Here is a 17522-nt window from a genome sequence, read left to right on the forward strand (position 1 = left end):
CCGCTACCTCGCGAGCCCCGCCGATCGGTCACCACCGCCCGATCAGGTCGCCGCCGCTCTCTCCTCACATCCTCTCTCTGCTCTCACCTTCTCTCTGTCTCCCATGCAGGAGCAAGAAGGCTGCCGCTATGAACGACATCAAGCTCCACGGTGCCAGATCCGCCTCCCACCGCCGGGAATGGATCCGCCTGGCTCGGATCTGTTCGGATCCGGCCGACCTAGCTGCCTCCCACAGTCCACCTTCCCCGCCTCTTGCGTCGGCGCCGCCATGGCCTCCCTGCTCGTGCGGGCGCACGAGGAGGACGACCGGCTTCGCGTCCATCCGGGTGGCCCCCGCATCAGACAGCCCATCCGTGGCTTGTTGCGGCCCAACCCAGCTCCCTGTCTACCCCACCACACTCAACACCAATTGGGCCTTAGCCCATGGTGAGTTAACCCCAGCCCACAGTACTCTAATTTTGCCTAGTGTGTTTTTTTCTTTGCCTGCGAATTTGTCCAATAATCTGGAGAAACCAGTATTGCAAAAAACCCATTGCACTTCATGCATACTAAAACTCAACCACCATGCATCATATGTAAAAACATTATATATGTAACTTGCTTAGAATTTCATCTAGTTTCATAATTTGCAACTTTAATGCATGTTAAAAATGTTTAAAATGGTGTTTGTGTTTTATTTGCATAAATGCCATGTTAAAATGATTTATTTCATAACTTAACAACCATAGCTCCAAATTTAATAAACTTTATATGTAAATGGGGTGAAAAATGCATAGATTAATGTGGTGGCATCACTTTACATGTTTAAGAACTCTAAAATATGGTTTAGGGCAGAACAGTACCAACTCTAAAATTTGCATATGAGAATTTTCTGGAATTGTTGTTTGTTGTTTCCGGCCTCATTTAAACTTGCCTAAATAGTTAGTTTATATATGTTTCATCTCTTGCCATGTTTAAAAACACTTAATATTGTTGGGTACATAACCGAGAGAGAACTAAATAATTGAATGTGGTGTTTCGTCAATATGCAACTCTTTGCATATTGAGCTCCACTTAATTTGTAGTATTGTTTGTTGCACTTTGCCAAGCCATGCCTCATTAAATCGGACATGCATCATACTTGATTGTGCATCATGCCATGTTTATGTGATGGTTTTTTACCATGTTGTTTGCTTCTTTCCGGTTGTTGCTTCTTGATAGTTCCGGTTACGTTGTGATTGTGAGGATCCATTCGACTATGTTGGTTCGTCTACTTCATGGTTTCAGTCTTCTTCCTAGAGGGATTTCAGGCAAGATGACCATTACCCTCGATATCACTTCTATCTTTGCTTTCTAGTTGTTCGTTCTATCACTATGTCGCGCTACCTACCGCTTGTTTATCATGCCTCCCATATTTCCATGTCAAGCCTCTTACCCACCTTCCTAGCAAACCATTGTTTGGCTATGTTACCGTTTTTGCTCAGCCCCTCTTATAGTGTTGTTAGTTGCAGGTGAAGTTGAAGATTGCTCCATGTTGGAACATATTTATGTTGGGATATCACAATATCTCTTATTTAATTAATGCATCTATATGCTTGGTAAAGGGTGGAAGGCTCGGCCTTTTGCCTAGTGTTTTGTTCCACTCTTGCCACCTTAGTTTCCCTCGTACCAGTGTTATGTTCCTTGATTTTGCGTTCCTTACGCGGTTGGGGTTATGGGACCCACTTGATAGTTCGCTTTGAATAAAACTCCTCCAGCAAGGCCCAACCTTGGTTTTACATTTGACAACCTAAGCCTTTTCCGTTGGGTTATGCAGACCCGAGGGTCATCTTTATTTTAACCCCCGGGCCAGTGCTACTCTGAGTGTTGGTCCAAACTAGAGCCCTTTACAGTGCTACCTTGGGGAAACTTGAGGGCTGGTTTTAGTTGTACGGATTGCTCATCCGGTGTGCCCTGAGAACGAGATATGTGCAGCTCCTATCAAGATTTGTCGGCACATTCAGGCGGCTTTGCTGGTCTTGTTTTGCCATTGTCGAAATGTCTTGTAATCGGGATTCCGAGACTGATCGGGTCTTTCCGGGAGAAGGAATATCCTTCGTTGACCGTGAGACCTTGTGATGGGCTAAGTTGGGACACCCATGCAAGGTATAAACTTTCGAGAGCCGTGCCCGCGGTTATGTGGCAGATGGGAATTTGTTAATATCCTGTTGTAGAGAACTTGACACTTGACTTAATTAAAATGAATCAATCGCATGTGTAGCCGTGATGGTCTCTTTTCGATGGAGTCCGGGAAGTGAACACGGTCTTGTGTTATGCTTGAATGTAAGTAGTTTTAGGATCACTTCTTGATCACTTCTATCTTTTTGACCGTTGCGTAGCTTCTCATCTTACTCTTATTTGCGTATGTTAGCCACCATATTTTGCTTAGTGCTTGCTGCAACTCCACCTCATTACCTTATCCTACCCATAAGTTTAAATAGTCTTGATCTCGCGGGTGTGAGATTGTTGAGTCCTCATGACTCACCGATACTTCCAAACAGTTATAGGTGCCAATGATACTAGTGCTGGTGATGCTACCGAACTCAAGTGGGAGTTCGACGAGGAACTTGGTCGTTACTATGTTTCGTTTCCTGATGATCTGTAGCGGAGCCCAGTTGGGATGATCGGGGATTTAGCATTTGGGGTTTATCTTCTTTTCTTTTGGTCTGTCCGTAGTCGGACTATGAGTGTATTTGGATGATGTATGAATTATTTATGTATTGTGTGAAGTGGCGAGTCTAAGCCAACTCTATTTATCCTTGTCTTGTTCATTACATGGGATGTTTGTGAAGATGACCCTTCTTGCGACAAAACCACCATGCGGTTATGTCTCTAAGTTGTGCCTCGACACGTGGGAGCTATAGCCGCATCGTGGGCGTTACAAGTTGGTAATCAGAGCCATCCCCGACTTAGGAGCCCCCTGCTTGATCGAATCACTGATGTTGTTGAGTCTAGAACAAAATGTTTTGAGTCTTAGGATTATATATCGTAGAGTTGGTTTCTTTTTACTCCTCAGTCCCTTTGTCGCTCTGGTGAGGCCTCCTGATGTAGATGTTTTAACTCTCCTCTCCTCAAATTTCACAAATTTTTTTAGGATCACGTGGGTATCTTGGAATTGTTCTGATATTCTTGTGATGAGAACATTGTTCTTGGTGCCTCCTGACATTTAGGGGTTGTGGCAGTGTCCCGGGGAGCAGAGCTCCGAGGTGTTGTCATCACAATTTTATCGTTGTAGTTCTGGAATACCTGAGTTCGCCGACATTGAAAATCTCTTTTATGCAGTTGTTGGTGAGATAACCTTGACGCCACCCAGTACTGGGGCGGGTGGTCGGGATTATTGCCATAACTCGTATAACTGATGCTTTTCGAAGGTTGAGGTACACGATTTCCGGAGTTTTCTTGGTTATGTGTTGACGGATGGATACAGTTGGAGCGTAGGGCTTGTTAGTTGTGTGATATATATTGTGCCTCCCTGTATCCCCAACACTAGATTGCATAAATAGAAAGTTTCGGGAGTTTATAGGTGGGAATTCAAGTAGCTCCTAGGATATCTTTCCGACAGATGCATGATATGAGATTGGGGTTCGACGTCTAGAGGTCCGCCTATCCACGGTTGGTTTTACAGTGGTCTCATTGTGTCTTAAAGAGTCCTTGGCTATGTTGACTCGGGGACGCTTCATATTTCATGTGCACCACCTTGTACATGATGGTGTTGTACGATCGAGCCCGTGTGGGCCCCACCACAAAAATTTCGGACGAAATCTCAATCATATGTTTGTTTCCGGCTTATTTTGCAAGCCAATCCTTTGTTTTGTTTTGAGTTGTGGTATTCGAGTTGCTTCAATGTCAAGTGTTGATTCCATACCTTCCCTAAGGGGTGTTCTCATATTTCTATGTGGATGCTAATCCTTCTTCATCATCAAGGTTGTCTTTTCAATTCTTTCCAACCGGTGTGCGTCTCTTCAAGTGGATCCGATCATTTCAAGATTTGCGAGATTAAATTTCAGTTCTTCTTAGTGGTGTTCACACCATCCGTCCCAAGTTGCCTTTTTTTTCCTTCCCACCCACCCTTTTTCTTCAAGGACTCGGATTTCTTAATCAACTATCCACTTTATTCATGTGAAGTCTCTTCATTCTTGCTCAATCAATGTTATTACCCGGTGATTATCATGAAGATGGCAGGAGTTTCAAGTTCATCATTCTTCATTCTCTTTTCTTCTCTCTGGTGGATTCAATTCAAGCTTTCGGTGTTGATCATATTCCTTTCCTTGTTTCAAATGCTTTCCGATGCACATGCACCTCTTAATCATTCACTTCTCGTGATTCAAGGGTTCCGGAGTGTTGAAGATCTCTCAAAAGATTCATGTTTCCATTCTCGATCCGTTCAAGTTATTTCGAGGTTGTTATCTCATTCAAGACACTTATTTAAACCGGTGCAATCTCTCTTCAAAATCTTTCCAAAGGTGTTTATCTTGAGTGGGGCCATAACCCATAGGTATTTTCCCAGGATCTTAGTTCACTCTTCTATTTTTCGGAGTTATTCTCAAATTTTTTCAAAGTTTGACGTAATAATGAATTATCATCAGGAAAATGTCTCTCTCCAAGATCTTTCAAATTCTTTTCATCGTTGGTTCAACTTTTCTATTCTTCATCCCGGAGTGCCTCAACAATTCATGGTGGTGTTTCTCAGCATCATTCTCAACATTTGAAGACGGAAGAAGAGTTTCTCCTCCAAATCTTATCCATTCTCACAAAGATGTGAAGTTCAAGCTCAATGCCATCCTCTAATAATTGTTTTTGATTGTGAGAATTCTTTTCATACCCATCCGAAGCATTTCATGAGTTCTTTCCATTTTATTCCTACGAAGTCCATCATTTTGGGTTTATTCATTCTCAGCTTTGAACTATCGTTCTACAAATCTTACCGGTGAATCATTCAAGTATTCTCTAATCAGCTCATGATCTATTCGTTGTCATGTATCTAAATTCTCTCAAGTATCTTCGTTCTTTTTATAATTCTTCCTAGTGTTCCTTTATCTTTTCTTCATTCATTTTCAATTCTTATGGTGGTTCCTTCAAGAGATCTCTTCCTTGTTTATCATATTAATTCATTCGTTGTTTCCAATCCTACCGGTGGATCGTTGAAGACTTTTCTCAAGTTTGGCTATATCTCTTCAATCTTTTCAAAAAGAATAAGTAGTATGCCAAGTCCATTGCTTGTCATCAATTTAATTGATGAAGGATACGCATAACATAATTCTTATTATTGTTTCATCCAAGTGATCTAGTTTCTTCTTTCCAGAGTTCTTCATCATGTCACATTTCTCGATTCGAGATGCTTCATCTTTTCTTTTCCGAAGTTCCAAGATTTTCCGCATTATCTCATCACGAAGCTCCATCTAATCAATGCAAGGATTCATCTTATTCTTTTCAATCTTCCTTTCCTTGCGACCTTCTTTTTATCTATCCGGAGTTCTTCGAGAGTTTTTGTACACGGTGGTTCGTCAAGGATTCTTTTAATTCTCCAATTGTTCTTCAAGTTTTCTCGTGAAGTTATGATCCACCAAGCCATACTCTAAATCAAACAGGGTGATCAACACATGTCTTGAATTGAGGAGTTCAAGCATTCTTCATCTTGCATTCCGAAGTGCAATTCTTTCTCTCTTATCTTTTGAGGTGGTGTTATGTCACTCTTGACAATTTCCCTTCATGTTTCATGATTCACAAGTTGTCCGGAATGACATATTTTAAACCCATCATTTTCAATTCGTTCAAGAGATCGTTTGCAACCCATCAATCTCTTCATTGCAGTTATCTTGGGTTATATTTCACCTAAAGCTTTCCCTAAGGATTGTTGCTATTTATGTTGCTTATAAATAACCCAAGTTCTTCATTTATCCTCCCGGTGAAATAATTTTCTCGTCTCCTTGTTGATATAAATCCAATCTATTGTTTTCGTTAGTGGTAGAATTTCACCTCATAGTTTTGAGATGTTCTCTATAAGCCCACTACAAGCTTGTTCTTTTCGTTGTTGATTTTCCAACAACTCCGTTCTATCCTTCTTTTTAAGGATGCTCTCTTAAATTCATTTCAGGTAGAACATGTTGTTTTCTTCTCCGTTCTTTTGATTCCATTCTTACTTTTATTCCAGAGGAAGTGTGTTGTTGATTTCATCAAGTGTCCTCTCATCTTGTAAAGTTCATGTTCAATTCCTTCTATTTACAGTCGGAGTGTTGTCCAAATTATATCATTCTTATTCCTTCTCTATCTTGTTCTAACTGGAGTGTTGTGTCTATCATTCCTCTTCTAACTGGAGTCACATCCAAGTGCTTTTATTTTGCCAAGTTCGTATTCTATGCCTTCCATTTCCAACCGGAGTGTTGTCGTAATTGATCTTCATTGTTTGTTGTACATCTCGTTTCAACTGGTGTGCTTGCAAGTACTTCTTGGCCATTGTAACCCTTTTCTTATGTCTTTCAACCTACAAGGTTCCGGTAATGTTCCTTGTTCCTCTTTTTTAACGGAGTGTTTTCAACTTTGTTCATCTTCGTTGTATTCTTTCATCCAATTTGTTCAACCTCTCAAGGTTCATGGTCTCACTCGTTTTTCCAAGAAGCAACTTAGTTTACCTCTCCTCTTCCTTTTCTGCTTCTCTCCGGTGCCATCCTAGATCTCAGGACGAGATCCTCCTGTAGTGGTGGAGTGTTATGACGCCCCGAGTCCGATGCGCCAGGTGCCTTCCAGTTATTCGTCGTCATTGCCATGTCTTTTCTTGCATGTTGCATCTTGCCATGTCATCATGTGCATTGCATCATCATATTTTCAAAACTTGCATCCATACGGGTCTCCTAGTTCTTTCTGTTGTCCGTTCTGAGCCCATCCCCACTCGCACGCGCCCGCGGCATGTCCGAAATATTATTTTATAAGTGGCCAGAAAATGTTCTCGGAATGGGATGAAAGTTTACGTGTGGTGTTGTTATGTTGTCAGTAGGCCGCTTGCCAAGTTTCGTCACATTCGGAGCTCATTTGATAGCCCAACCGTTAAGCATACACCCGCAATATGGTCGATTTATTCGTCGGACGTTTCCGTCCCTGAAACTGCTGTCCGACCTCTCTTCTATTCTCTCCCTAGCCACTCTACACAGCCCACTAGCCCACATACTCTACCCCTCTGCTCTGAACTATCCGATGTCGATCGAACGGCTCTAAAACGGAGTAAAACCCCCTATCCCTAGCTCCTACCTTATATAAACCCCCTCTCTTCCAAATTTGGTCTAGCCTAGCCTCCACTACCTATAGCCTCCCCCCTACTCAGAATCCGCGCCACTCCAGCCTCTGGCCGCCACTTGTCGCCGCTGCCGCCGTGTCTCCAGCCAATCCCTACACGTCACCTCACTCACCGGCACTCCCTCGGCCATCTAGAAGCCTCCACATCGCCCTCCTGCTCCTCCCAGCTGTGCCGGCCCATGAAGCCCATCGTCGGCCCGCCCTGGGCGGCAACCGGGCCCGAGGCGCCCGTCCCACACCGCCGCCCGTCCCATCGCCTCCCGCTCCCCACCGCGGCCCCCCTGCGCCCGAGCGCCCCGCTCGATCTGGATCGAGAGAAGGCCAATCCTGAGCTCCCACCGTGCCGCGCTGCCTCATGTGTAACGCCTCGTATGTAACTTGCCATATTTGTATTCCAACTCTTGCCATTTTCGGCTCTAAGTTATGATATTCTCACGTGGTTGGGTTTTGTCTTCGTTTTGCATTTTGTCCATGTCATGCATCTCATATCATGTCATCATGTGCATCGCATTTGCATAAGTGTTCGTCTCATGCATCCGAGCATTTTCCCCGTTGTCCGTTTTGCATTCCGGCACTCCTACGTCTCTGACATCCCCTTTTGCCTCTTTTCGTGTGCGGGTGTTAAACGTTCTCGGATTGGACCGAGATTTCCCAAGTGGCCTTGGTACACTGTAATGCCCCGAGACCGATGTGCCAGGTATCTTCCAGTTATTCGCTGTTGTTGCCTTGTCATTGCTTGCGTGTCATGCATTTGCATATCATGTCATCATGTGCATTTCATTTGCATACATGTTCGTCTCATGCATCCGAGCATTTTCCCCGTTGTCCGTTTTGCAATCCAGCGCTCCCTATGTCATCCGGTGTCCCTTTCTACCTCTTTTCGTGTGTGGGAGTTAAATGTTTTCGGATTGGACCGATACTTGTCATGCGGCCTTGATTTACTACTGGTAGACCGCCTGTCAAGTTTCGTGCCATTTGGACTTCGTTTAATACTCCAACGGTTAACCGAGGGACCGAAAAGGCCTCGTGTGTGTTGCAGCCCAACACCCCCTCCAAAGTGGCCGAAAACCCACCTAAGACCTATCCATCATCTCGGTCATTCGATCACGATCGCGTGGCCGCAAACCGCACCTCATTTGGACTCTCCTAGCTCCCTCTACCTATATATATGTGCAACCCTTCCAAATTCGCGGACGAAACCCTAGATCTCACTTCCCTTCGCGCCGCCGGACATGTCCGTCCATGCTGGACGCGTCCACCGGCCACCTCACCCCGGCCAATGGCGAGCCGCCACGTCAGCCGACCGCCGCCCTCGCCCAATCGGACCACGCCACATGTCCCTCCGGCGTCCTCCCACCGCGCGGCCCGGCGGAGCCCATCGCGGGTCCGCCCGGCCCTAAGCGCTGCCGCCCCGTGCCTGTTCATCCCCGCCACCATGCCCGATGCTCCGCCTCCGCGCCGGAGCGCCACTCCGCCGTGTGCCTCCCCGCTGCCATGCCCGATGCGTCACCACCGGAAGCCGCGCCACACGCGACTTGCTCGCCTCCCGACGCCATGGCACCCGCGCCACTTCCAGCGCCCGCTGCCGCCCAGAGTGTCTGGCACCGCCCGAGCCTGCTGCCACCAGGGATGGATCCGGCCGGTCCCCGCCCCGCCTCGCCTCGGCTCCGCCGCCTCGCCATCATCGTCGGGCGCCATCGTCCCTAGCTCCCTCGATCCAGGAGGGATCGAGGAGGACGACGAAGCAGCCGCGTTGACCGCGCACGCGCATCCATGGGCTTCCCTGCGGCCCATCTCCGCCGAGGCCCAAAACCCCTCCAGCGCCGGCCTGCCTCATCGCCGATTCGGCCCATCCCCGCCTGTTGACTTTTCCCGGAGGTCGTTTTTTTACCAAGTCCCAGTTTCCAGTAATTTTATGCAATCTTTGACATGCCATAACTCTGTATCCGTAGCTCCGATTTGTGCGTGTAGCATATCGAAATGTTCGTCTCGGCGAGTACATCATTACATCTCATTGCATCATTTTCATTTGAGCTCGTCTTGATGCCCAAAATGCTGTTGGAAGAGGGCTATGTGAGTAATTTGTCAGATCTATTTCAGCAAAGACTTTTGTCATTTTTGCCATGATTATTGTGTGCATGCTATGGTCCTGAGCTCTACATGTATTTTGTTATATGCCATGCCATCTTTACAGGGATGTATGCCATGTATTTTTGTGATATTTTTGGTGACTAGCACAAGCTTGCAAAGTAGCGTACTCGTTAATGCTGATTTCAGGGACTTAGAATTTCACTAAGTCCTTGTCCTGTTTTTGTTGTTATGCCATATGTTCATGTTGTTTCCTAGTGATCCGTGCCTCTTTTGAGGATGATCAGTAAGGATGTTTTGTTAATATTGTGGTGCTATATCCATCCATGTCTTTGTTTGCATTTATGGAGCACCCTAGCTTGAGTCAATCGAGCTCTACTTTTGCTATAAAATGTTCCTGGCAGATTGTTAACATGTTTAGCAATTTTGCCGAGCTTGTTGCTATTGATCCGTGCATGCTATGTTGTTGTTCTTGCCATGTATAGCTTCTATGCTATGTATTCTTGATGGGTGTATGCTTAGTTTGTCATGCCATGCTCTATAGTGAGTGCATCGAGCTCATAAACATGCCTACTCGTTAACTGTTTTGCATGCTCCAGGTTTTCACTAAGTCTGAATCTTTTTATGTTTTTGCCATGTTCACATGCTTGCAATTGTATTCTCTGATCCCTTTTGGCTCAAGATCAATAAGGGACTTTTGTTAAGTGTGTTGAGTATCTTGATGCCATGTCTTGCTTTGCCATGATAAGTTCCTGTAGCATGTAGTGTTCATGCTCTAAAGTGTGCTTCCTGATGTTAAATTCTAGACTTGTGTTAATTTCACTAAGTCTGAAACCTGTTATCATTTGCTCTTTTGCCATGCTTGTTTGAACCTGTTAATGAGTGAATTAGCCATAGCTCAGTGTTCATATTTTGTCAAGCTTGTTGATTGGATCCCTGCCATGTATTTTGTTGCCATGTTTGAGTGCTGTAGCATATTTAACTTGTTGCGTTTATATGGCTACTTGCTGTTTATCGCAAACCGGTGCCATATTTGTTTTGCTTGCCATTTCCAAACCGTGCATCCGATTCCGGTGATCTTTATATCGATTTCAACCGAAATCATCTCACCTTTCCAGTGTAACTCTTGGATTTCCAAGTTGAGGCCAGGTTCAATCATTCCTTTGTAAATCATGCATATGCATCGCATACCGCATCCCGCATATCATACCATGTTCATGTGTTGGTTGTTTACTATGTTGTGTTCTTCTTTCCGGTGTTTGCTTCTTCGGGTTGGTTCCGATAATGTCGCGTTTGTGAGGACCCGTTCGACTACGCCCGTTTGTCTTCTTCATGGACTCGTTTCTTCTTCCTTGCGGGATTTCAGGCAAGATGATCATACCCTCGAAATCACTTATATCTTTGCTTGCTAGATGCTCGCTCTTTTGCCATGCCTATGCTGCGATACCTACCACTTTCTTATCATGCCTCCCATATTGTTGAACCAAGCCTCTAACCCACCTTGTCCTAGCAAACCGTTGTTTGGCTATGTTACCGCTATGTTACCGCTTTGCTCAGCCCCTCTTATAGCGTTGTTAGTTGCAGGTGAAGATTGGAGCTTGTTCCATGTTGGAACATGGATATTTTGTTGGGATATCACAATATCTCTTATTTAATTAATGCATCTATATACTTGGTAAAGGGTGTAAGGCTCGGCCTTATGCCTGGTGTTTTGTTCCACTCTTGCTGCCCTAGTTTCCGTCATATCGGTGTTATGTTCCCGGATTTTGCGTTCCTTATGCGGTTGGGTTATAATGGGAACCCCTTGATAGTTCGCCTTGAATAAAACTCCTCCAGCAATGCCCAACATTGGTTTTACCATTCGCCACCTAGCCTTTTCTTTTCCCTTGGTAGTCGCGCTCCTGAGGGTCATCATTATTTTAACCCCCCTCAGGCCAGTGCTCCTCCGAGTGTTAGTCCAAACTAGAGCCCTGTGCAGCGCCCCCTCGAGGAAACTCGAGGTTTGGTTTTAGTTGTATGGAGAGCTCATCTGAGTGTGCCCTAAGAACCAGATATGTGCAGCTCCTATCGGGATTTGTCGGCACATTCGGGCGGTGTTGCTGGACTTGTTTTACCATTGTCGAAATGTCTTGTAACCTGGATGCCGAGTCTGATCGGAATGTCTTGGGAGAAGGAATATCCTTCGTTGACCGTGAGAGCTTGTGATGGGCTAAGTTGGGACACCCCTGCAGGGATTTGAACTTTCGAAAGTTATGCCCGCGGTTATGGGCAGATGGGAATTTGTTAACGTCCGGTTGTAGAAAACCTGAAGTTGACCTTAATTAAAATACATCAACCGCGTGTGTAACCGTGATGGTCTCTTTCCGGCGGAGTCCGGGAAGTGAACACAGTGTTGGAGTTATGCTTGACGTAGGTTGTTCTAGGATCACTTCTTGATCATAGTTGTTCGACCGTGCTTTTGTCTTCTCTTCTCGCTCTCTTTTGCCAATATATTAGCCACCATATATGCTAGTCGCTTGCTGCAGCTCCACATCATACCTTTGCCATTCCTATAAGCTTAAATAGTCTTGATAGCGAGGGTGTGAGATTGATGAGTCCCCGTGACTCACAGATACTTCCAAAACCAGCTTGCAGGTGCCGTTGAACCGTCCAGATGACGCACCCAAGCTCAAGGAGGAGCCCATTGAAGATCTTGTCCTTTATGTTGTTTCGTTCTAGTTGCTCAGTTGGGATCGATCGGGGATCTGTGTAGCATTTGGGGTAGTCTCCTTTTATTTTGGTTCCATAGTCGGACCTTGATTGTATATGGTTGATGTAATGCTTTATTCATGTAATTGTGTGAAGTGGCGATTGTAAGCCAACTATGTATCTCTTTCCCTTATGTATTACATGGGTTGTGTGAAGATTACCTCACTTGCGACATTGCTTTCAATGCGGTTATGCCTCTAAGTCGTGCTTCGACACGTGGGAGATATAGCCGCATCGAGGGCGTTACATACACCACCGGTAGACCGCCTGTCAAGTTTCGTGCCATTTGGAGTTCGTTTGATACTCCAACGGTTAACCGAGGAACCGTAAAGGCCTCATGTGTGTTGCAGCCCAACACCCCTCCAAAGTGGCCCAAAACCCATCCAAACCCCCTCCATCCTCTTGGTCGTTCGATCACGATCGCGTGGCCGAAAATCGCACCTCATTTGGACTCTCCTAGCTCCTAGAATCTATAAATATGCCTTCCCCGTCCAAAATCCCGGGTCCAAACCCTAGCACCACTCTCTCTCCGCGCGGACACGTCTGAACAGCGCCGGACGCGTCCGCCGCCGTGCTCCAGCCAACCCGCTCGTGACATGTGTCACGCACCGCCCGCCTCCGCTGCCGGCCCGGCGAGCCCGGATCGGGCCCGCCCGGCCCATCGCCATCGCCACCGCCTGCGCCCCCGCGCCTCCCCGCACCCGCGACTGCCGGCGCAGCCCCGCCGCCAACTCCGGCCGCCGCCTTCGCCCGCCACCTCGCCCGCACCTCGCCGCTCCCCTCCACGTCGCCGGCGACCGCGGCCGTCCGCCGCCGCTGCCCACCGGCCGCGCCTGTGGCCGCTGCCGCCCGCACCTTCCCCGGCCGCTGCTGAGCCCGCTCCGGCCACCGCGTCCACTCTCTCTCCGGCGAACCTCCGGCAGCCTTCCTCGACTCCGGCCACCGTGAGATCCAAATCTGATGGACCTCGATCCTCGCCCCCGAAACCATAGATTTGGGATTCGGAGGTGATTTTTCCCTAAGTCCCCCATATTTTCATGGCATGTTCATCGCATCATAACTTTGTGCTCATAGCTCCGTTTTGCGTGTGTGATATATCAAATTGTTCGCCTGGATGTCATCTTCATTTCATTCCATTGCACCATGCGTGTTTGATTCCATCTTGATGCCTAAAATGCTGTTGCAAGAGTGCTATAAAATGTTAGTTTCTGTTTCTTAACAGAATATGGGCATTTGTCATTTTTGCCATGATTATTATGTGCCTCCTATGAACTTGAGCCCTACATGTATTTGGGGCTATGCCATGCCATCTTTACAGGGGTGTATGCCATGTATTTTTGTGATCAATGTGGTGACTAGAACAAGCATGCAAAGTAGCTCTCGTGATGTTGCTGATTTCAGGGACTTAGAATCCTTCTAAGTCATTTCCCTGATGTTATTTTGATGCCATGTATTCATGTTGCTACAGAGTGATCCATGCCTCTTTTGAGCATGTTCAGTAAGGATGCTTTTGAGATATTGTTATGTTCTATCCATCCATGTCTTTGTTTGCAATTATGAAGTACCCTAGCATGACTCAATCTTGCACTACTTTTGCTATAAAACATTCCTGGCAGATTGTTTACGTGTTAATCAATTTTGCCAAGGTTGTTGTAGTTGATCCATGCATGCTATGAGATTGTTCTTGCCATGGTTAGCTTCTTGATCATGTCTTCTTGCTGGGTATATGCTTAGTTTGTCATGCAATGCCTTGTGGTGAGTGCATTGAGCTCGCAAACATGCCTACGTAACTCTGCTTTTGCCATGTCCAGTTTTTCTGCAAAGTCTGAATCTGTTAACGAAACTAGCTATGTTTACATGGGTCCCATCATATCTTATGATCCTTTTTGGCTTATGGTCATTAAGGGACTTTTGTTATATGTTTTGAGTAGATTCATGCCATGCCTTGTGTTGCTATGATCTGATCATGTAGCATGTTGTTATCTTGCTCTAAACATTGCTTCCTGATGTTAAATCTTGACATGTTATTTTCACTAAGTCTGTGATGTTGTTATCTTTTGCACTTTTGTCATGCTTGTTTGAGCCTGCTATTGTGTGTTTTTGCCATAGCTTAGTGTTCATCTTTTGTCAAGCATCTTGAGTAGATCCCATCCATGTGCTTTGTTGCTATGTTGGAGTGCAGTAGCTTAGTTTCTTGTTGCATTCTAGATGGCATCGTGCTGTTAATCGCAGATCTGTGCCATTATTGTTTTGCTTGCCATTTGCAAACCGTGCATCTGATTCCGGTGATCTTTATATCGATTTCGACCGAAATCAACTCATCTTTCCAGCGGCACTCTTGGTTTGCCAAGTTGATGCCTGGTTCAATCTTTCCTTTCCGAAGCACGCATATGCATTGCATATTACATCCTGCATATCATGCCATGTTTTGCATCATGTTGCTTGCGCATTGCATCGTGGTTGATTGTGGTTCCCTGTTTCTTATGTTCTTGCTTTGGGTAGAGCCAGGAGACGAGTATGTGATCGAGGAACCCGTTGAGTACGCTTACGAGGATCAAGCTTACGTCAACTCGGAGAACTTTGCAGGCAAGATGACCATAGCCTCGAAATCACTTCTATCTTTGCTCGCTAGATGCTCGCTCTATTGCTATGCCTATGCCGCGATACCTACCACATGCTTTCATGCCTCCCATATTGCCATGTCAAACCTCTAAGCCACCTTGTCTTAGCAAACCGTTGTTTGGCTATGTTACCGCTTTGCTCAGCCCCTCTTATAGCCTTGTTAGTTGCAGGTGAAGAATGGAGTTTGTTCCTTGTTGGAACATGATTATTGTTGGGATATCATTATTATACCTTGTCTACTTTAATGGACCTATATACTGGGTAAAGGGTGGAAGGCTCGGCCTTATGCTTGGTGTTTTGTTCCAGTCTTGCCATCGTAGTTTCCGTCATACCAGTGTTATGTTCCTTGATTTTGGGTTCCTTACACGGTCGGGTTATAATGGGAACCCCTTGACAGTTCGACTTGAATAAAACTCCTCCAGCAAGGCCCAACCTTGGTTTTACCATTTGCCACCCAGCCTTTTTCCCTTGGGTTTCGCGGACTCAAGGGTCATCTTTATTTTAACCACCCCCGGGCTAGTGCTTCTCTAAGTGTTGGTCCAACCTGGAGCATCGTGCGGGGTCGTCCCTTGGCAACTTGGGTTACGTTGGCTCCCGTACGCTTAGCTTATCCGGTGTGCCCTGAGAACGAGATATGTGCAGCTCCTATAGGGATTTGTCGGCACAGCAGGTGGTCTTGCTGGTCTTGTTTTACCATTATCGAAATGTCTTGTAACCGGGATTCCGAGTCTGATCAGGTCGTCCTGGGAGAAGGAATATCCTTCATTGACCGCGAGAGCTTGTGATGGGCTAAGTTGGGACACCCCTGCAGGGATTTGAACTTTCGAAAGCCGTGCCCACGGTTATGGGCAGATGGGAATTTGTTAATATCCGGTTGTAGAGAACTTGAAACTTAACTTAATTAAAATGAATCAATGGTGTGTGTAACCGTGATGGTCTCTTTTCGGCGGCGGCCGGGAAGAGAACACGGTCTAGTGTTATGCTTGAACGTAAGTAGTTTTAGGATCACTTCTTGATCTTTGTAGCTTCTCGACCGTGCTTTGCCTTCTCTTCTCGCTCTCATTTGCGTATGTTAGCCACCATATATGCTAGTGCTTGCTGCAGCTCCACCTCACTACCTTTTCATTCCCATAAGCTTAAATAGTCTTGATCGCGAGGGTGTGAGATTGCTGAGTCTCCATGACTCATAGATTACTTCCAAAACCAGATGCAGGTGCCGATGATGCCATTCCAGGGGATGCGACTGAACTCAAGTGGGAGTTCGACGAGGACTCAGGACGTTACTACATTTCCTTTCTAGACGATCAGTAGTGGAGCCCAGTTGGGGCGATCGGGGATGTTATGCGTTTGGGGTTGTCTTTATTTTGGTTCCGTAGTCGGACCTTGATTGTATTCTGGATGATGTAATGCTATATTTATGTATTGTGTGAAGTGGTGATGTAAGCCAACTCTGTACCTCTTTCTTATTCAGTACATGGGATGTGTAAAGATTACCCCTCTTGCGACATGCCTACAATGCGGTTATGCCTGTAAGTCGTGCTCCGATAGGTGGGAGATATAGCCTCATCGTGGGTGTTACATCGTGAGCCCGGTCGGCCAGTCACCGCCGCCCCGTCAGGTCGCCGCCTCTCTCTCCTCACCTCCTCTCTCTGCTCTCACATTCTCTCTGTCTCCCGTGCAGGAGCAAGAAGGCCGCCGCTATGAATGACCTCGAGCTCCACCGCGCCAGATCCGCCTCCCACCGCCGAGAATGCATCCGCCCGGCTCGGATCTGTTTAGATCCGTCCGACCTCGCTGCCTCCCGCCGTCGACCTCCCTTCCTCTCGCGTCGGCGCCACCATGGCCTCCCTGCTCATGCGGGCGCACGAGGAGGACTACCAGCTCTGCGTCCGTCCGAGTGGGCCCCGCGTCAGACGGCCCATCCGCGGCTTGCTGCGGCCCAGCCCAGCTCCCTGTCTACCCCGGCCAGACTCTCCACTGATTGGGCCTCAACCCATGGTGAGCTAATCCCAGCCCAATGTACTCTAATTCGGCCCAATGTTTTTTCTTTGCCCGCGAATTTGTCCAATAATCCAGAGAAACCAGTATTGCAAAAAACCCTTGCACTTCATGCATATTAAAACTCAACCACCGTGCATCATATGTAAAAACATTATATATGTAACTTGCTTAGAATTTCATCTAGTTTCATAATTTGCAACTTTCATGCATGTTAAAATGTTTAAAATTCTATTTGTGTTTTATTTGCATAAATGCCATGTTAAAATGATTTATTTCATAACTTAACAACCGTAGCTCCAAATTTAATAAACTTTATATGTAAATGGGGTAAAAAATGCATAGATTAACGTGGTGGCATTACTTTGCATGTTTAACAACTCTAAAATGTGGTTTAGGGCAGAACAGTACCAACTCTAAAATTTGCATATGAGGATTTTCCGGAATTGTTGTTTGTTGTTTCCGGCCTCATTTAAACTTGCCTAAATAGTTAGTTTATATATGTTTCACCTCTTGGCATGTTTAACAACATTTAATATTGTTGGGTACATAACCGAGAGATAACTAAATAACTGAATGTGGTGTTTCGTCAATATGCAACTCTTTGCATATTGAGCTCCACTTAATTTGTAGTATTGTTTGTTTCACTTTGCGAGGCTATGCCTCATTAAACCGGACATGCATCATACTTGATTGTGCATCATGCCATGTTTATGTGATGGTTCTTTACCATGTTGTTTGCTTCTATCTGGATGTTGCTT

The sequence above is a fragment of the Triticum dicoccoides genome, chromosome 4A (genome assembly GCF_002162155.2).
Source record: "Triticum dicoccoides isolate Atlit2015 ecotype Zavitan chromosome 4A, WEW_v2.0, whole genome shotgun sequence".
In the NCBI taxonomy this organism is placed as follows: domain Eukaryota; kingdom Viridiplantae; phylum Streptophyta; class Magnoliopsida; order Poales; family Poaceae; genus Triticum; species Triticum dicoccoides.